At 45.3% G+C, this 19,139-nt stretch overlaps 1 protein-coding gene across 8 annotated transcripts in view; it reads right to left on the bottom strand.

The window, feature by feature from the left end:
• Window positions 1-19,139, bottom strand: part of PHACTR1 (phosphatase and actin regulator 1) — a 561,465-nt gene that overhangs the window by 323,154 nt on the left and 219,172 nt on the right. The window lies entirely within an intron of this gene.

Raw genomic sequence — 19,139 nt, 5'->3', positions numbered from 1 at the left:
CGCCACGACGGGAACTCCACCCCTTCTTTTTTAATGAGAATAAGGATACGTAGTAAAATATTAGAAAACATCAGGGGAGACCCTCCCCCTGTCATGGGAAGAAAAGCAAAAATGGCAAAGTGTAACCTTGATCTCTATACAGTTGGTCAGGGGTGACACTGCAAAAATGGAATTCCCTAGACCAGTGCTGCCTGACAGAAACAGAGGGTGAGCCTCAGAGGTAATTTAACATTTTCAGAGTTCCCACTGTGGCTCAGCGGAAACAAATCTGACTAGTATCCATGAGGATGCAGGTTCTATCCCTAGCCTTGCTCAGGGGGTTAAGGATCTGGTGTTGCGGTGAGCTGTGGTGTAGGTCACAGAGGTGGCTCGGATCTGGCATTGCTGTGGCTGTGGTGTAGAACAGTGGCTACAGCTCCAATTTGACCCCTAGCCCGGGAACCTCCATATGCCACAGGCGCAGCCCTAAAAAAAAAAAAAGACAAAAAAAGAAATTGTTAAAAATTTCTAGCTGCGGCATGAGAAAAGAAAAAAAAAAAAACCTGCTGAAGTTAATTTTGGTAATATATTTTATTGCACCCAAAATATTATTTCAACATGTAATTAACAGTATTTACATTCTTCATAATAAATCTCTGAAATTCGATATGAATTTTATGTATTTTACACTCATATCACGTCTCAGTTAAGAGCAGAAACATTTTGGAGTTTCCTGCTGGCCACTGTCACTGCTGCAGCTTGGGTTTAATCCCTGGCCTAGGAACTTCCACTTGCCACAGATATGGCTGAAAAAACAAAACCAAAAACAAAACCAAAACAAAAAAGAGGAGCTATGTTTCAAGCATTCAACAGCCTTGTGTGGCTGGTGGCTACCATGTTAGAGGGCCCAGCTTCAGACCGCATTTGGTCATTTTTGCCTTGAAATTTGTTCTTTCAGTATATGTTTGTCTCTCCCTCCTTGGAACTTTTAGAAAAACGAATTGCATTCATTTCGTTCTCGCTTTATGACATAATTCAAGTGGTGTTCTCTTGAGTGGAACAAGACAATATCAGATAAGCTTGGAATTGAAGTGGTAGTAAAGATGCAGCTTCTTTCATGCCACCAGAGGGTCACAAAGATTAAAAACAAATAAATCTCAGGTTTATGAAACGTTCCTTCCTTGGGTTGTCCCAGTTGCCCAAGTTAGGGACCTCGGAGTCATGCTTGACTATATTCTCCATGCACAACTCTCTCCGCCCTCTCCTCAAAGCCCCTCTAAGAGACCACTCAGTCTTAACAAGTCGCCCTGTCACCTCTCCTCAAGTCTGGGGATCTCTGCAATAGCCCAGAGGATGCCATGAACCCCTGCCTGGTCTCCCTGCCTCCACCTTCTACCTGTTCAAGTTCATAAGCCATCCTACCTTCAGCAGACATGTAATCCTGGAGCTTCTCAGCTTAAAGCCTTTAATAGCAATCTACCACCTGTCAAATAAAATCCATACTCTTTGGTGATAAGGCAGTCATCAACTGGCCTTCAGGGAACTTTCTGGCCCATCTCCTGGCTGTACATTCTTTGATTTTACTCAGATCTACATTCTTGACTGTGCCATGATTTCCATGACTCCGTGCCTTTTTTCAAAGTCTGTTTCCTCTGCCTGCCGTGTTTTTCCTAAACATGTCTACCCCGTGGAGTTCCCGTTGTGGCTCAGTGGGTTAAGAATCGTGTCCGTCAGGATGTGGGTTAATCCCTGGCCTCGCTCAGCGGGTTAAGGACCCAGCATTGCTGTGAGCTGTGGTGTAGGTCACAGATGCGCTTAGATCCCGGGTTGCTGTGGCTGTGATGTAGGCGGGCAGCTGCTGCTCCCATTCGACCCCTAGCCCGGGAACTTCCATATGCTGCAAATGGGGCCCTAAAAAGAAAAAAAAAAAAGCCTACCCCTCACCAAAGAGCAAAATCCTTCCTTCCAGCCAGCTCGATATTTACTATGGCTTTGCTCAGTCTTGCAAAATTAGCAGCTCCCTCACCTATGCGGTCATGGCGCTTTTATACACAGATGTGTTGTAACATTGAACACACTCTGTCATAATTACATGACACGCTAGCCAAGGATTTCCTCAAGAAGGGGACCCACAGGCCATTTACTTGTGAATTCACCCTGGGACTGAATACGACCTCAATAAATGCCCAAGAAATTCCAATACTCTTTTCTTTCCCTTTCCCCTTTCTTCTAATTGTCCAACAACTTGCTATATAATCACCATCAGCAGCATCATTTCAGCCAATACTGACTCGCACTGCCACATACCAGACACGACGTTAAGCATTGTACATGCATTTCATTTAATTCCAGCAACAAATCTACACGGTAGGGGCTTAGCCTCAATTTTTAACAGCTGTGGTATCTTGAATGCCATTTCATTCTTTCCACGGGTGTTTTAAGGTCATTCTTATAAACACTCACTGGTTATGTCAAGTGAATGCGCAGGTATGTGTCTAAAAAATGCAGGATTACATACTTGCTTGCTAACTCATTTGCTAACAGGCTCCTGCATGTGTCTCCTGTTTTACAGTTTTAGGGTCTCCATCTCTTTCATGCTTCTAATTCTTACCAGGCTGGGAAAACGGAAAACCGAACTTAATAGTATTTTGTGCAAAAGGAGGAGTGCGGTGGCTTTGAGGAAGGATATGAGAAACCCTGCCCCACGGACATCACAGGATGTGACATTCCATTTTGTTGCTCAGAGTCATTGTGGGCTTTCTATCTGGCTTGTGTCATTTCCACATAATTCAGTGTAGTCATGCTTTAAAGAGTAGAGGGATCAGTACCCAACGCTGGCAAGGACGTGGAGCCACAGGAGCCCGCCCTCATTCAGTGCTGGTGGGGATGCAAACTACTAGTCACTTTGGAAGACAGCTTGTGGCTTCTTACAAAACTAAACATGCTCTTGCCTTACAATCTGGCCACTGCCCTCCTTGGCGTTGATCCAAAGGGATGGACAACTTGTATCCACGTGAAGATTTACACAGGGGTGTTTCGAGTGAATGGATTCATAGTTGCCCAAACTTGAAAGCCACCAAAATGTCCTTCAGGAGATGAATGAATGAATACACAAACTGTGCTTGTGGCCAAGAAATATTATTCTGCCCTAAAAAGCATGAGCTGTGAAGTCACGAGAAGATAAGGAGGAATCTTAAATGTTCATTCTAACCGAAAGAAGCCAATCCGAAAAGGCTCCATACTGTGTCATGCCAACCATATGACATTCTGGGAAAGGCAGAAGGGCGGTAGCAGTAAAAAGATCAATGGTTGCCAGGGGATGGGGGGACAGGAGGGATGAAGAAGTGGAGCACAGAGAGATTTGTAGGGCAGTGAAACTACTCTACAGGATGCTATCATGTCATATATTTGTCCCAACCCATAGAAGGTACAGTGCCAAGAATCCAACCTCACATACACTAGGGACTTTGGGTGACAGACATATGTCGATGTAGTCCTTATAGCCAAGTGTCCATGCAGATTCATCATAACACATGCAGCGCTCTGGTACCTGCAGCTGATAGGGCAGGAGGCTGGTGGGGGTGTGGGGTAGGGAGATGGAAACTACTTTCGGCTCAATTTTGCTGGGAGCCAGAAACTACTCTAAAAAATAAAAGTCTATTAAAAAAAATAGTGGAGGGACCAGAGAATGGCTTGCCTGTGCTGCCCAGGGATTGTCCTCGCTGGCTTCGGACTTGAGAAACACATTGTTTTCCTCGTAGGTTGTCAGTCGCTCAAATTTATTAACTGCTTTCTCAATTTTGCTTCCACAACACCGACTAAATAAACGGCCACGCATGTGCTTGGGGATTAATAAATTCTCGTTTAAAGGAAATGCAGGGAAAACACAGTTAATGCTTCAAATAATAAATACATATTTGCACCCACAGAAACCACCTAAGAGCCTTAGTGTCAACAGAAAAACTCTCATTGAGATGGTTTCTGGAGACTCTGGAGACCAGGACAGCCTCAGGCTTGGAGGAGGGTTACCCTGGGAGGCTGGGCTGGGGCTAGAAGGGCCGCTGAGTCGGGAACATTTAACTCGTTCTTTCCCTGATCCTGGAAGTGCTCTCTGTGCCCCAGGAAGCAGCCCTGAGGCCCCATCTGGCACATCGACAATATACTGCCCAGAACGGGGCTAACTCTGTTGGGCAAAGTAACTGCCCTGGCAAGCCTCAGTTTTCTCATCTGTAAAAAGGGGATGAGGCTCCTGTGGGGTTTGGCAGGAGTTAGACGAGATGGTGTCTATCATCCCTCTGACACAGAGTGACAGTGTCAATTGATGGAAAATGTTTATTCTCGGTGTTACATATTATTAGATGTCACATGATCATCACAGAGCACTGGCGATGGGGTCAGGCAGCTCAGATGACGGCAGTGGCTGTGGGAACTTTTCTTCTGCTGTCTCACCCCCTCTTCTTTCTACTCAAGTGGCAGCTGGCACATACGAGGATGGTGAACTGATCGATTTCCATGATTCCCTTTCTTCCTTCCTCCTTCTTTCATTCTCTTTGTTCCCATGCCCTCTTCTTATTTCCCTTCTTCCTCCTTCCCTCTTCTTCTCCCTCTTTCTATTTATTATTTTTAAGGACTTTATTTTGCCCCTTGCTATTCTTGGCCAACGCACTAAGGCACTTTGTGTTGAGATCTTCTTGCCAAAGCCACATGAAGCTCACCAGGTTGCTAAACTTAGACCAGCCGGTTTCGGCTCTCTTGGAAGGCCTGTAATACCATAAACAAGAGAGGCAGCGGGCTCAAAGGATTCTTGTTCAGTGCACAAGGGCCTGCTTCACACAGGGCTTCCCAGAAGGAAGGCAGAGCCTGATGGGAAGAAGAGCCGAGGCCTCGGACATGATGTGCAAGAGAGCAGTTAATACCTCACTCCCTGCCAAGGCCAGGCGACTGCCAATCTCAGAAGCCATCTTTCAGATTGCTTTCTGGCCAGCTCAGCAGAGGGTCCGTGTGACAACTCTCCTTTGGGAGAACAGGAGAAAAAGGCAGTTTCCCAGAGGGGTAGGCAGCTTCATTGTGTCCTTTAATTCTCTTGCAAGCACTATGTGGCATGGGTGTCTTGAAAGGACCCAGACCCAAGAAAGACACAAGAGGGAAGAGGAGACACACAATGGCCCTAATGATGGGGCAAATGGATGAGGTTTTGAAAGGTGGAGAATACAGTGGAGAGAGACCTGGGGTTGAATTCTCTAGTCCTGCCTCCTGCTTCTGGAGGCCTCATTAATTAGCCTCTGTTTCTTCCTATATGAGATGCTAATAATAACAAATTGGGGGAAGTCTGAAGGGACGTTTGTAAAGCATCTATCAGGTGGCCTGGGGTAGAGCAGGTGCAGAATGACCTGGCCAGGTAGATAGAACTCCATTCCTTGTGTCTAAAATGTAAAGAGACTGCAGTGTCTTTTTATAAGGTCCTTTGGTGGAAGCTGAATGACACCTCCAGCAAAGGGTACCTACCACCTATGGTGTCTTCCCTCTTACCCTCCTCACCCCCGGCCCCAAATCTCCATGCTGCAGATTATATTTGGCAAAGACAGACACAACTGTACTTCCCATCCCATATACTCTTCGAGAACCTCGCCACTCCCTTGGTCAAGGGGTGGGATGGAATTTCCCTCCCTCTGAATCTGTGGGCTTGGACCAAGATGGCAGCCTGTGTGGTAGAAGCAAGTTTCTGAAACTACAGAGGCTAGGTCATAACAGGCCATGCAGCTTCCACCATATTCATTGGAATACTTGCTCTTGAAGCCTTCAGCTGGCAGGTAAGCAGCTGACTATACTGGGGCCACCATGCTATGAGGAAGCCCAACCTGGCCCATGTGGAGAGACCATAGAAAGTTCCCAGGTGCCCCACCCATCCCCCACCTGCAACCTCAAGAGAAACTGGAACCAAAATCACTCATCTGAGCCCTTCCTGAACTCCTGATTTATGTCAATGAAACGTAGAGGATGAACACACAACAAGACACAACTGGAAGAGAAACAAGCCTTCTGTTATACTCTCCTACAGCATCATAATATAGGGTCCAAAGATCAGGCTCCGGAAATGGGGAGAACCAAGGTTTAAAATGACCCGTGTACTTTAACTTGTGACCCTTAACAAGTCCATCTGTCTACAAAGGTGATCAAAACAATGTCCGAGGAGTTCCCGTCGTAGCGCAGTGGTTAACGAATCCGACTAGGAACCATGAGGTTGCGGGTTCGGTCCCTGCCCTTGCTCAGTGGGTTAAGGATCCGGCGTTGCCGTGAGCTGTGGTGTAGGTTGCAGACGCGGCTCGGATCCCGCGTTGCTGTGGCTCTGGCGTAGGCCGGTGGCTACAGCTCCGATTCAACCCCTAGCCTGGGAACCTCCATATGCCGCGGGAGCGGCCCAAGAAATAGCAACAACAACAACAAAAAAGACAAAAAAAAAAAAAAAAAAAACAATGTCCGAGTCATAGGATTATTGCCAGGGTAAATAAAGTGGTTCATTATGGCATCATGACTAGCACAGAGCAGACACATTTTGTTTGTTTGTTTTTGTCTTTTTAGGGCTGCACCCGTGGCACATGGAGTTCCCAGGCTAGGGGTCTAATCAGAGCTGTAGCTGCCAGCCTACACCACAGCCACAGCAATACCAGATCCGAGCGATGTCTGTGACCTACACCACAGCTCACGGCAACGCCAGATCCTTAACCCACTGAGCGAGGCCAGGGATCGAACCCGAAACCTCATGGTTTCTAGTCGGATTTGTTTCTGCTGTGCCATGACAGGAACTCCGAGCAGACACGTTTCATTTGACTTTATTTATTTTGCTTTTTAGGGCTGCACCTGTAGCATATGGAAGGTCCCAGACTAGGGGTCGAATCGGAGCTGCAGGTACCAGCCTACATCACAGCCACAGCAATGGGGGATCCTTAACCCGCTGAGCACTGAGCGAGGCCAGGGATTGAACCACATCCTCATGGATACTAGTTGGGTTCATTACCACTGAGCCATGATGGGAACTCCCAGACACTCACTTTGGATAGAGCTTGTTATGCCATCATCACTACCACCAACTCCACTCCAAGCATTACGATGGGTTTTGCTCCTGAACCCTTAGAGCTGGCTGGTCTATGTCTCCCTTTTTCTTTAATCACACTTCCTTCTAAACAGGCGCTCTCCCTTCAACCCATAATCTGTACTTGCATTTCTCAGCCTTCATGCTAATTTCACAATCATGAGGAATTGTTTTTAAAAAATCCAATCAGTCTGAGCTGCTGCATCCGGCTCACTCCCAATCAGCCCTCACTTCGCCCTCAATGTTCTTAACTGGCTTAGTTCTCTTTACCTCCTAAAGGCCAAATACTCTGGAACAGGAAGCCTGATTTGACTAAAGATGCAGAATCATTCCTCCCTATATCAGCTGGGCCATTCAGCTCAGCTTCTCCTTTGGTGAGGTGGAAAGGCTCGTCGAGTACCTACCATGAGCCAAAAGAGGAGAAAATGAAGGTTCAGAAGGATTGGAAATGGCATCACAGCTTCACGTCTTCATTTGTACATTCATTCAGTCATTCAACAAACAGCTATTTACAGTTTACTGTGTGCCAGCCTCTGGACAGACAAACACCAACAGTCTCACTACTTTTTTTTAAAGGCCACACCCACGCATATGGAAGTTCCCAGGCCAAGGACAGAATCCGAGCCACAGCTGCAGCAATGCCGATCCTTCTGCCTACTCCACCAAGCCAGGGATTGAAGCCTTACCTCCGAGTCTACTCAAGCCGCTGCAGTCAGATTCTTAACTCACTTCGCCACAATAGGAACTTCTCAGTATTTTTTTTTTTTTTCGGTCTTTTTAGGGCTGTACCCATGGCACATGGAGGTTCCCAGGCTAGGGGGTCGAATTGGAGCTACAGCTACCAGCCTGCACCACAGCCATGCCAGATCGTCTGCAACCTATACCACAGCTCATGATGACACCGGATCCTTAACCCACTGAGCGAGGCCAGGGATTGAACCCGCAACCTCATGGTTCCTAGTCGGATTCGTTCCCGCTGCTCCACGGCGGGAACTCCAGGTCTCACTGTTTTTGATTTATTTTCCCCCAAGTCATTAATTCAAGTCATCACTCATTCAAAACTAAACATTTGTTTCTCCATGTGTTTTTTCCCCTGTAGTCTCTTCTGTTATGAAGCTTATAGTTTTGCCTGAAGGGCAGATAACGAAACATGCAGTGATGACAAAGCGCGCTAAGAGCCATCAGACAGGAAAGAGGGAGTTGTGGCAACGCTGATAATAGGGATTAATCAGTCTGGGAGGGATAGTTAGGGAGGGCTTCCTGGAGGAAGTGGCTTTATACGGAGTCCTGATGGAGAAGTGGGAGTTAGCCAGATGGGAGTTGGGGGCAGAAAGGGAAAGACTGAAGTAGGCGAGGTCAGTGGGTTGTGCGAAGGTTCTGAAACCAGAGAGAGGGTGGAAATGACAGGGATTAGAAGAAATCTGAACCCAAAGGTCACCAGGAAGCCTTCAATTTCCTTTTCTACTCCCAGAAGTCTCCTCTGTCCTCCTACGCTCTCTGCCTTACAAAGCGCACGTTTCATAAATGCGTATTGGATTGCTATTTCTTTTATAATAATCCGATCGCACTATCATTTTAGGGAAACAGATATGCTCTGTTGAAGCACACCCATCACTACAGACAGACACACACACACAGGCACACACACACCTCCAACAGTTTTAGTAAATCTAAAACAAGGGAGTTATTTGCAGTTCATGTTTTTTTTGAAAAGTTTATAGAGGTTTTATTAATTTTATTTCCAATTTATTTTTTAATTAAAAAATTAACTACCGATATGTCATTGTGAATGGTGAGGTGATTTTCTTAATTAACTCCATTGCCGTTTAATCCTCTTTAATATGTTTTCCGTTCTCAGGCAGCTGGCTTTTGTCAACGAGCAAATAGAGAGGTACAGCTGTAATTGGGCAGATTGAACTTGACGCTTGGAATGGAAATGTACCTAGGAGCCCAGAAGTTGGAACCAGCTTCACTCCCTGTTGCCACTGTACTGAGATTTCTGCTCTCTGTTGCTACCTTAATTCACCAACACACTGTCATTTCTGCCTTCCTTTCTGTGGCTGCTGTCAGGTTTCAAAGGAAGAGCTGTCCCTTTTGTCATCTGCAGAACAGAGGGCAATGGCTCTTAATTAACAAAAGGAAGTGGTGCAATGTAGTGAGAACATTGCAATTGTTTCCAATGAATCCCATATGCGTTTTGGCAAAGCTAACAATCCATGAAATGACCTAGGATCTAAATATGGAGAACAAGCATTTTGTCATTTTTCTATTTTTCCAGCAAAAGTAAGAAAATTCCAAGGTCAGATGCACAAAGGGTCCACAGATTTACAGTATTGGAAGTTCCTGAATATAATCCCCAATAGAAAAGAAAAGCACATCTGCCATTCAGATCTGAAGAACTCCCACATGTTTTTTACAACCTCTGTTAATCATCACACATTGACAGCTCTCAGTTCAACCGCCAGTGGAGCAATCATTGTCAAATGATTTACGTCATTTGTCACCAAAGCCAGGATACTATCATGGTCATGAAAGAGCAGCAGGAAAGGCCTTTCCATTGCATCAGACACGGCCTTTCTAAATGCTTCAGATAGAGAATGAATGTGTCTTGCACATCCGTGAGCCCCTAAAAATATGTCTCCGAGAACCTCTTACCCCAGATCCATAACACCTTTTTAAACAAATTGGGGTAAAATACACATAACATAAAAAAAATTGGGGTAAAATACACATAACATAAGAGTCACTCCCTTAACCATTTTAAGGGGTAGAATTCAGTGGCATTAATACATTCGCAATGCTGGGCATCCATCACCACTGTCTAGTTCGGTAACATTTTAATCAACCAAGAAGGAAAGCCTGTACCCAGTAAGAACTTCCTCCCATTCCCCCCACCCCCCGCCCCCCGCGTCCCTGACAACAACTACGCTGCTTTCTGTCTCTGTGGATTTCGATCTTCTGGACATTTCATGTGAATAGAACTATACATCATGTGGCCTTTTGTTTTTCACTTAGCATAAGGCTTTCAAGGTTCATCCATGTCTTACCATGGATTGGTATTTCATTCCTTCTTATGAGTGAATAATAGTCCATTGTATGGCTACACTATGTTTTGTTTATTCATTCATCAGTGGATGGACATCTGCAGTGTTTGCCACTGTTTGGCTATTATGAACAATGCTGCCATGGACCTTCCTGACAAATTTTTGTTGGAACACTGTTTTTGTTTTTTGTTTTTGTTTTTTTTGGTCTTTTTGTCATTTCTTGGACTGCTCCCATGGCATATGGAGGTTCCCAGGCTAGGGGTCCAATCGGAGCTATAGCCGCTGGCCTATGCCACAGCCACAGCAACTCAGGATCCGAGTCGCGTCTGCAACCTACACCACAGCTCATGGCAACACCAGATCCTTAACCCACTGAGCAAGGCCAGGGATTGAACCCACAACTTCCTGGTTCCTAGCCGGATTCATTAACCACTGAGCCATGAAGGGAACTCCTATTGGAACACTTTTAAAAAAATTATTATTTAAAATATCTTCAATTATTTTTTTGATTGAAGTAGAGTTGATTTATAATGTTGTATTCATTTCTAGTGTACAGCCAAGTGATTCAGGTACATATACAGTTTATATATATATATATATATATATATTCTTTTCCATCATGGTTTATTACAAGATACTGAATGTAGGTTCCTGTGCTATATAGCAACACCTTGTCGTTTATTTTATATCTGTTTATTTACATTATATATAGTAGTTTATATCTGCTATCTCAAGCTTCTAATTTATCTCTCCCCCCATTCCCCTTTGATAACCATAAGTTTGTTTCCTATGTCTTCAAATCTATTTCTGCGTTTGTAAGTTCATTTATATCATATTTTAGATTCTACATATAAGTAATATCATATGATACTTGTCTTTCTCTGTCTGACTTACTTCACCTAGCATGAGAATCTCTAGTCCATCCATGTTGCTGCAAATGGCATTATTTCATTTTTTATGGCTGAGTAGTATTCCATTGTGCATATATGTGTATGTGTGTGTGTGTGTGTGTGTGTGTGTGTATATATATATATATATATATATATATATATCTTCTTTATCCATTCATCTATTGATGGACATTTAGCTTGCTTCCATATCTTCTTTTTTTATTTATTTTTTGTCTTTTTGCCTTTTCTAGGGCTGCTCCTGCTACACATGGAGGTTCCCAGGCTAGGGGTCTAATTGGAGCTGTAGCCGCCAGCCTACACCACAGCTCACAGCAACGCTGGATCCTTAACCCACTGAGCAAGGCCAGGGATCGAACCCACAACCTCACGGATTTGTTAACCACTGAGCCACAAAGAGAACTCCCTTGCTTCCATATCTTGACTGTTGTAAACAGTGCTACTGTAAATATTAGGGTGCATTATTTTTTCAGATTATGGTTTTTTGGATATATATATATTGCCTAGGAGTGGGATCGCTAGATCATATGATAATGCTATTTTTAGTTTTTTAAGGAACCTCCATACTGTTTTCCATAGTGGCTGCACTGCGAACTATATTTTCCATTTTGGGGGGTATCTACCTTGGATTAAAAATTGCTAAATCATATAAAAACTCCATGAATAATCTATTGAGCAACACATAATACTTTTTAAAGTGAGTTACTACCAGGATTCTACGAAGGCTGAATGTTGCTGGTAGGGAGCATTTACACCTGCTGAAATGGAATGATGGAAGCACCACAGGGCACTGGGCTATCTGTGTTACATCACGAGGGGTCAGGAAGATTTTTGTGGGTTACTCATCTCTCTCTTAGCCCATAAGCTACTTTGTTGAGCCAAGCCTCGTTGCCAAGCCCTTGGGCACTGGAGTTGGACCATGTGCATTTCGGTACCAGACATGGCATGTGCCAGCATATGACTTAAACTAGTTCCTTAAACTCTAAGAGTTTCATCACTCTTATAGAGTGATGGGATCACTAGCTGCAACTACAATTTGGTTGTGGTTACTTTCAATAGGGAAGTGTAATTAAAGGACTTAGTATATCCGTGGGCTAATGAAGCTCAAAAAAATCTAAGCTTGGATTGTATTTACACTTCTTGGTATCTTTGTGGCATTTAAGTAACACAAGGCTAGACATGCAAGAGGCACTTGGGCATATTTGAACAAGTAACGTGTCCAATGAGAAACACTCGGGTCATTTTGAGGTTTATGACTTTCTCTGTTTCTTCCTTTTTTTCTTTCCTTTCCTTTCCCTTCCCTTCCCTCGCCTTCCCTCTTCCTCCCTCTCTCCTCTGCTACTGGTGCGTTATAATATTTTCTTTCCTGAAGGGTGAGCAACAGATGGGATTGGGCACTGGAGACCCAGTGTCCACGCAATATAAGCTAAGACCCCCTTAGGGGACTTATTTAATCACTGTGATGAGGTCTGCTGTGGGCAGGATAAGTGAGTTCATGAACTGGTGTTGCCTGCTCAACGCTGTTCATGACTTCAAGAGGAGCTTCTCCAAAAGTGAGTATCTAAAGACTCCCTGACTGTATTAGAAGATTAATTCCAGTCCTCCTAAGGTATTTGGACTACACCCCTAGGCACTAACATTTCTTTCTGCATCACAAAACTTCCTGTGCCAGGGCAGGTCTTCAGCTCTACAAACAGCCCACTGACTGTCCCTCTGCTTGTGGGCTTGTGCCTGGCTCCCACCTGCCCTGGGTTCCTGTCATACAGGTGTCCCTGACTCATGTCTGCTGGTGGCTCTCCTGTGCTGACCTAATTCACAACGCTCAGCTTTCCCAGAATCCCCAGGTTACACTGCTCAAGCGGGACCGGAAGTGGTGAGAGAGTGGAAGTGGCACCCAGTGTCGAGCTCCCCAAGGGTCCTGGAGAAATGCACTAGGTGAGGTGACCCCTTACCTCTCCTTTCTTTTCAGTTGGCCCTCCTGGGCCGTCGTTTTCTTCCTTCCTTCCTTCCTTCCTTCCTTCTTTCTTTCCTTCTTTCCTTTCTTTCCTTCCTTCCTTCCTTCCTTCCTTCCTTTCTTCCTTCCTTCCTTTCTTTCCTTTATTGCTTTCTAGAACCATACCCTCGGCACATGGAGGTTCCCAGGCTAGGGGCCGAATGGGAGCTACAGTGGCCAGCCTACACCACAGCCACAGCCATGCCAGATCCAAGCCACATCTGCGACCTACACCACAGTTCACGGCAACACCGGATCCCTGACCCACTGAGCGAGGCCAGGGATCGATCCTCGTGGATCCTAGCTGGATTCACTTCCACTGCGCCACAATAGGAACTCCCATGGTTTTTTACGTGGTGTTGTTCACAGTTGTCATGTGAAAGGAAGACCCTTTACAGGAGAGATTTAGGCCATAACAAATGGTCATGAAGGGTACCGCAGGCAATGGGCCAAGTGACAGACCTGTGCAGGAGGCTGGTTAACCATCACGATGTGTCAAAATTTGCTGCCACTCTGCGAACACTCCTTAAAGGGATATTTACTGCTGTCTGGTTTAGCCTTTCACCAGCTGAAGGTTTATCCAAATGTACTGGGCCCAAGGAGCTTCTGTAGGTGAACTGGTAGGGGTGAGGGAGCGGCCCTGGCCATGAACCTCACCAGCAGCAAATGATGGCTCATGTGGAATTGATGCCATAGGGACTTCGGTAAGCATAACATTCAAGTGAAAACTATATGCCTGCTATGCAAACGCCTCTTAAACACCAAACCCCAACCAGCCTCTCCTTGAAACGGTATCGAAAGTCCAAGGCTCATCTATACAGACATTTAGAAGCCACCACCATCTTGGGTTAAAGTCCTAAGAATCATTTCAGTCTGTGCCAATCTTTCTGTCCCAGCACCTGCAAGGACAGAACAGCAAGTGTCTCTGACCACATGACGCATATTAGGGACGAGCTGTCCAAACACTGGAATTCATTCATCTGCTCACGAGAGGCTGAGAAACTCAGATGATGGCGTAAGGGAGCATCACACTTAGAGGTTCATTAAACATGACTGTCAACATAAACATTTCCAACCTGTTTGCTTTTTACATGGCAAAGCCAGGACGAGCTTTACATGCAAACTACACACGCAGGACATGACACAGGGAGGCTGGGAGTGGGCATGTCTGTCCCTTCTTTGGCAGCACGTGGTCCCCAACCAACAAAACTCCATGAAAACTCATCTCTCCCTCCATTCAAAGTTTGGAGTGTATTCTGAATTCTAAACTGTGTTCTGATCAGCCATCTCCAAAGCAATTTTATCTCCATTGCCTACCTCACCATCCTCAAGAGAAACACTTCCCGCCTATTACTCTGTTATTTAAATTATTCTAAAGAAAAGTCACTCTAAAGCAAATATATTCAGACTTCCGTGAGTCAGAACACAAACCTCTTACAGCTGCCTTCTCTAGGAGATATTCATCTTTTAATCCTGCAAGAGGAAAGGCAGTTTTAAGAAGCCTTAACAATTCCACCCTACACCGTGAGTTGCTTAATTGCAGTAGGAATACATGTACCAAGAATCATTCCTTAATTAGGCTAAACCTAAAACAGCAGTTGTTAAATGTGTGATTTGAGCTGATGCAACGGGGTGTGCTTCTGCCGTGCTGCCACAGAGACGGCGATGCTTTTCAGGTTTTATTTTTAAAGTTTGGGTAATTATAACTTCAACCAACAGTGGAGGGGAAATGAATCATTTATTTGTCTCTCTTATTACGGCTTCCCTCCCCCCAAAGTGTTTCCTATTTTGTAGCATTCACCTATAGCTAGCTAGGTGTTCCTGGGACCTGAGGCTTGAAGCATCTGCGGTTTGATCACACACTGTATGGTAAATAGACCAAGACAGACGATTGCCACCCTAATCCATTATAAAATGGGGGGGGGGACCACACCCACTTAATTCAGCCCATTTGCTTGATATCAAATTTGAACAAGCAACAAGCAGCAGTTTGGTGTAGGAGGAAGAGTTCTGAAAACGATGAAGGGACCCCTGGATTTTGAGCTTCCTCCTGCCCTCTTGGGCACTCCCTGACTCTCTGGGCCTTGGTTTTCTTATATGGTTTCTTAGGTGACATGCAGCTCTGAGACGCTAAGGTCCTGATGATCAGGAGGGCACAGCAATATGGAACAGTGGAGTGGCCGTGCAACGCACAACTCCGCGGATAATCCAGTTTGCCTCTGATGAGTGCGTGCTATGAGTCAGCCTTCGGCTTGGCTGGGATGTTGTTGACTCATGAGGAGAGAGGTCTGGAGAGGACAAGTGAGTCGTTGACAAGTCACACTGTTAGTAAATGCGGGAGAGAGAGTACAAACAGGGCATTTCTGCTGCTAGGTTATCTAAGGTAGTCTCTCCTCGGATTATGGAGGAACCAAGCGACATGAAAGGGTTTGCAACTGTATTTTTCAGGGGCTACTCCTTACCCTCAGACTAGGATGGTTCTGGGATTTAGAAGTCTCAGGTCTGGATCAGTGTAATTCTGCCACACGATGCATCTTCCGTGCATCCTATTTTTATCTTTTTAAAAGAAAACTGTGTTAGGTAATGATGAAGAGTGTGGGTCTAATACAAAGATTTGTTTTGGTTTTGTTTCTTCTAGGGCCAAACCTTCGGCATATGGAGGTTCCCAGGCTAGGGGTCTCATCGGAGCTGTAGCTGCCAGCCTATGCCAGAGCCACAGCAACGTGGGATCCAAGCCACATCTGCGACCTACACAACAGCTCACGGCAACGCTGGATCCTTCACCCACTGAGCAAGGCCAGGGATCGAACCTGCAACCTCATGGTTCCTGGTTGGATTCGTTAACCACTGAGCCATGACGAGAACTCCAAGATTTGTACACGAATGTTCCTAGCAGTTGAGTTTGTAATGGCCCCAAACTGGCCATTAAAGCCCAATGTCCACTAACAGGTGAGTGGAGAGACAAACCAGGGTATGTGCAACACGACAGAACACCACTCAGCTGCTGAGGCCTGCAATGACCTGGATGAATCCCAGACTAATTATGCTGAGTGAAAGAAGCCAAACAAAAGAGAGTTCAGGCTGTATGAATCCATTTATATAAAATTGTAGAAAATGCAAGCTAATCTATACTGATAGAAAGCGGGTCACTGGTTGCTTGGAGATGCGGGTGTGGGAGAGGGATCAAAGGGGAGATTAAAAGGAGGCACAAGGGGAGTTCCCCTGTGGCTCAGAGGGTTATGAACTCAACAAGCATCCATGAGGACGTGGGTTTGATCCCTGGCCTCGTGGGCTAAGGATCCTGTGTTGCCGTGAACTGTGGTGTAGGTCGCAGATGTGGCTCAGATCTCCTGTGGCTGTGGCTGTGGCTGTGGCTGTGGCTGTGGTGTAGGCCAGCAGCTACAGCTCCAATATGACCCCTAGTCTGGGAACTTCCATGTGCCACAGGTGCAGCCATAGGGATAAAAAAAGGGAGGCCCAAGGAAACTTTTGGGAGTGAGACGTAGGTTCATTTGTCTTCATGGTGGTGATGGTTTCATGTGTAGACACTAAAAACTCTCAAATGGTACATTTCAAACATGTGCAGTTCATCATCTATCAAGGATACCTCAATATAGCTGTTCCAAAAAAAATAAAAATAAAAACCCCCAAAGCTCAGGGGGCCTGGGGTTGAAACCCAATCTCACCATCCACTAGCCATATAACCCTCGGTGAGTTGCCAGCCTCATCAGCAGAAGGAGGAATACTCATCAATAACCATTATTCTGCAGGAAATAATCATTTCTACCTCACCACATTGCTGTGAGGATTAAATGAGTTAATCCTTGTAAAGCACTTAATACGAAGTGGCTCTTCTTCTTATTTTCCCGAAACCACCAAGAAAGGATTCCGTTCTATCTTTGGCATCTCATTCCCCAAAGACTTGCGTGCATTAGTCTGTTGAAGGAATAGGAAAGTGAAGCTCATTCCTGGGGATTTTTCAGATCTCCTCTCAACACCCTGGTTGGGAGGGCGGGTTTCCCTGACCACACTCTAAAACAGCGCCCCTTCCCCAGGCACCCTTTAGACTCTGCCAGACTTATTTTCCTTCCTGACACTTATCGTCATCTGACACTACATTATATTTTTCTTGTTTATTTGTTTACATTGTACCCCCCTCCCGCCCCCACTGGAACATAAGCTTCCTGAGACCAGGGACTTCGTTTGGTTCCTCGATACTAAAGTCACTCAACAGGGAGTTCCTGTTGTGGCTCAGTGGAAACAAATCTGACTAGTATCCATGAAGATGCAGGGTTCGATCCCTGGCCTCGCTCAGTGGGTTAAGGATCCAGAGTTGCCGTGAGATGTGGCACCGATCCCATGGTGGTGCCATGGCTGTAGCGTAGACGGGCAGCTGTAGCTCCGATTTGACCCCTAGCCTGGGAACTTCTGAATGCTGTGGGTGTGGCCCTAAAAAGCAAAAAAAAAAAAAAAAAAAAATCACTGAATACATGTGTGTTGAGTGTTGACTAAATGAATGAGTGCCTTATCTCCAAGAGCATTCCTTAGTGATGGTGGCAGTGTGGTGGCCGCTGGCCCTGTCATCATGGCAGTGTTGATACGATAATGTGTGCAGGTCCACGGCCCCCTGCAATCAGTGCAGCTGGCCTAACCCCAGAGGTAGCTGGACAGAAAGAAGACCTGAAATTGGTCAGATCAGTGGTGACCTAAGCTCCTTTCAGTAAGAGACTGCATAAGCTGAATAAGGTATTAAAAAAAAAAAAAATCAAATCAGGGCCAGAGAGTAAAATGATGAAGAATAGAAATCTGAAGTTTTAGAAAATTCGTAGCATGAAGGCTTTCCATTCCTAGACTGTCTCTTTGATAGTCAATAAGAACAGAAATTGGATGGAAACTGGGTCCAGGGTACAAAACCACCCCTGCCCTCCAGGGGCCCTGGACCGTGACACCAAATGGTTCTGGTTTGAGAAACTCAGGACCTGCCTGGACAGTCTATTGGTCTATTTCCCCTTCTTTTGAATTCTATGGATATAAGTTACATATCTAAGCCTCAAAGGCTGTTTTTTGTTCTGTTTTGTTTTGTTTTGTTTTTGTTTTTAGGGCCTCCTCTGTGGCTTACGAAGGTTCCCAGGCTAGTGGTCAAATTGCAGCTGCAGCTGTTGGCCACAGCCACAGCCACAGCCACACGGGATCAGAGTGGCATCTGTGACTGACACCACAGCTCACAGCAATGTGGGATCCTTAACCCACTGAGTGAGGCCAGGGATCGAACCCGCATCCTCATGGACACTAGTTGGGTTCGTAACCTGCTGAGCCACGACGGAAACTCCCCTCAATGGCTTCTTGACCTGCTTCCCTTTGTCTGCCTTGTTCTCTTCCTGCCGTGTGTCCTGTAGATGCTACCCGGCCGTTTGAAGCTTAAGAAGAAATGGGAACATGGCATTAACATCAGTTCAGTGTCACACCTTCTTAAAAGATGCATCTAAACAACACTCTGTGGAAGGTTTGCTTGGACCTGCAATTGGGCTGCAATCAGGCCCCGTGTGAGGACATTTACTTGGTATCTTTGTGTAAGCAGATCACAGAATTTATTCTGCCTTGAACTCTCTCCTTAGGAATCTCCAAACATTGCCTGATAAATAGGTAGCGTAGGTTTCCATGCATACAAAAGACTTCCGAGTTAGCATTTGTCATCTTTTATGTTTTAATTATCTCATTTGATCTCTTTATTGTTGCAATTACATTCTAATTTCGTGTGCAGCCACTTGAATGCCTTGGGCTAGATTAATCAATTAATATTACAATTATTATGATAACAGCAGAAATATCAGTGGAGAGGTGGCTGCAGTCGCTTCAGATCCATTACTTTAATTCTGAATGAAGAGAGCCTGGCTGTGCAAAATTCTTTCAGACTATTTTGAAGTGAAAAGGTGAGATTCTCCCTTTCCTGATAGCAGGTAAGTGGTAGGGATGGATTTGTTTGTTGGTTGGTTTCTTTGTTTGGGTTTTGTTTTGGTTTGGTGCTAAGTCAACACGTCTTGTTTTTTTTTGGCTGCATATGATGCATAAGTCTTGAAGGAACCCCACCACCGCCTCTTCATCTTGGCTTCTACCATGCTTAGTCT

The sequence above is a fragment of the Sus scrofa genome, chromosome 7, assembly GCF_000003025.6.
Source record: "Sus scrofa isolate TJ Tabasco breed Duroc chromosome 7, Sscrofa11.1, whole genome shotgun sequence".
Classification (NCBI taxonomy): Eukaryota; Metazoa; Chordata; class Mammalia; order Artiodactyla; family Suidae; genus Sus; species Sus scrofa.
This window is presented reverse-complemented; position numbering and strand designations above follow the sequence as displayed.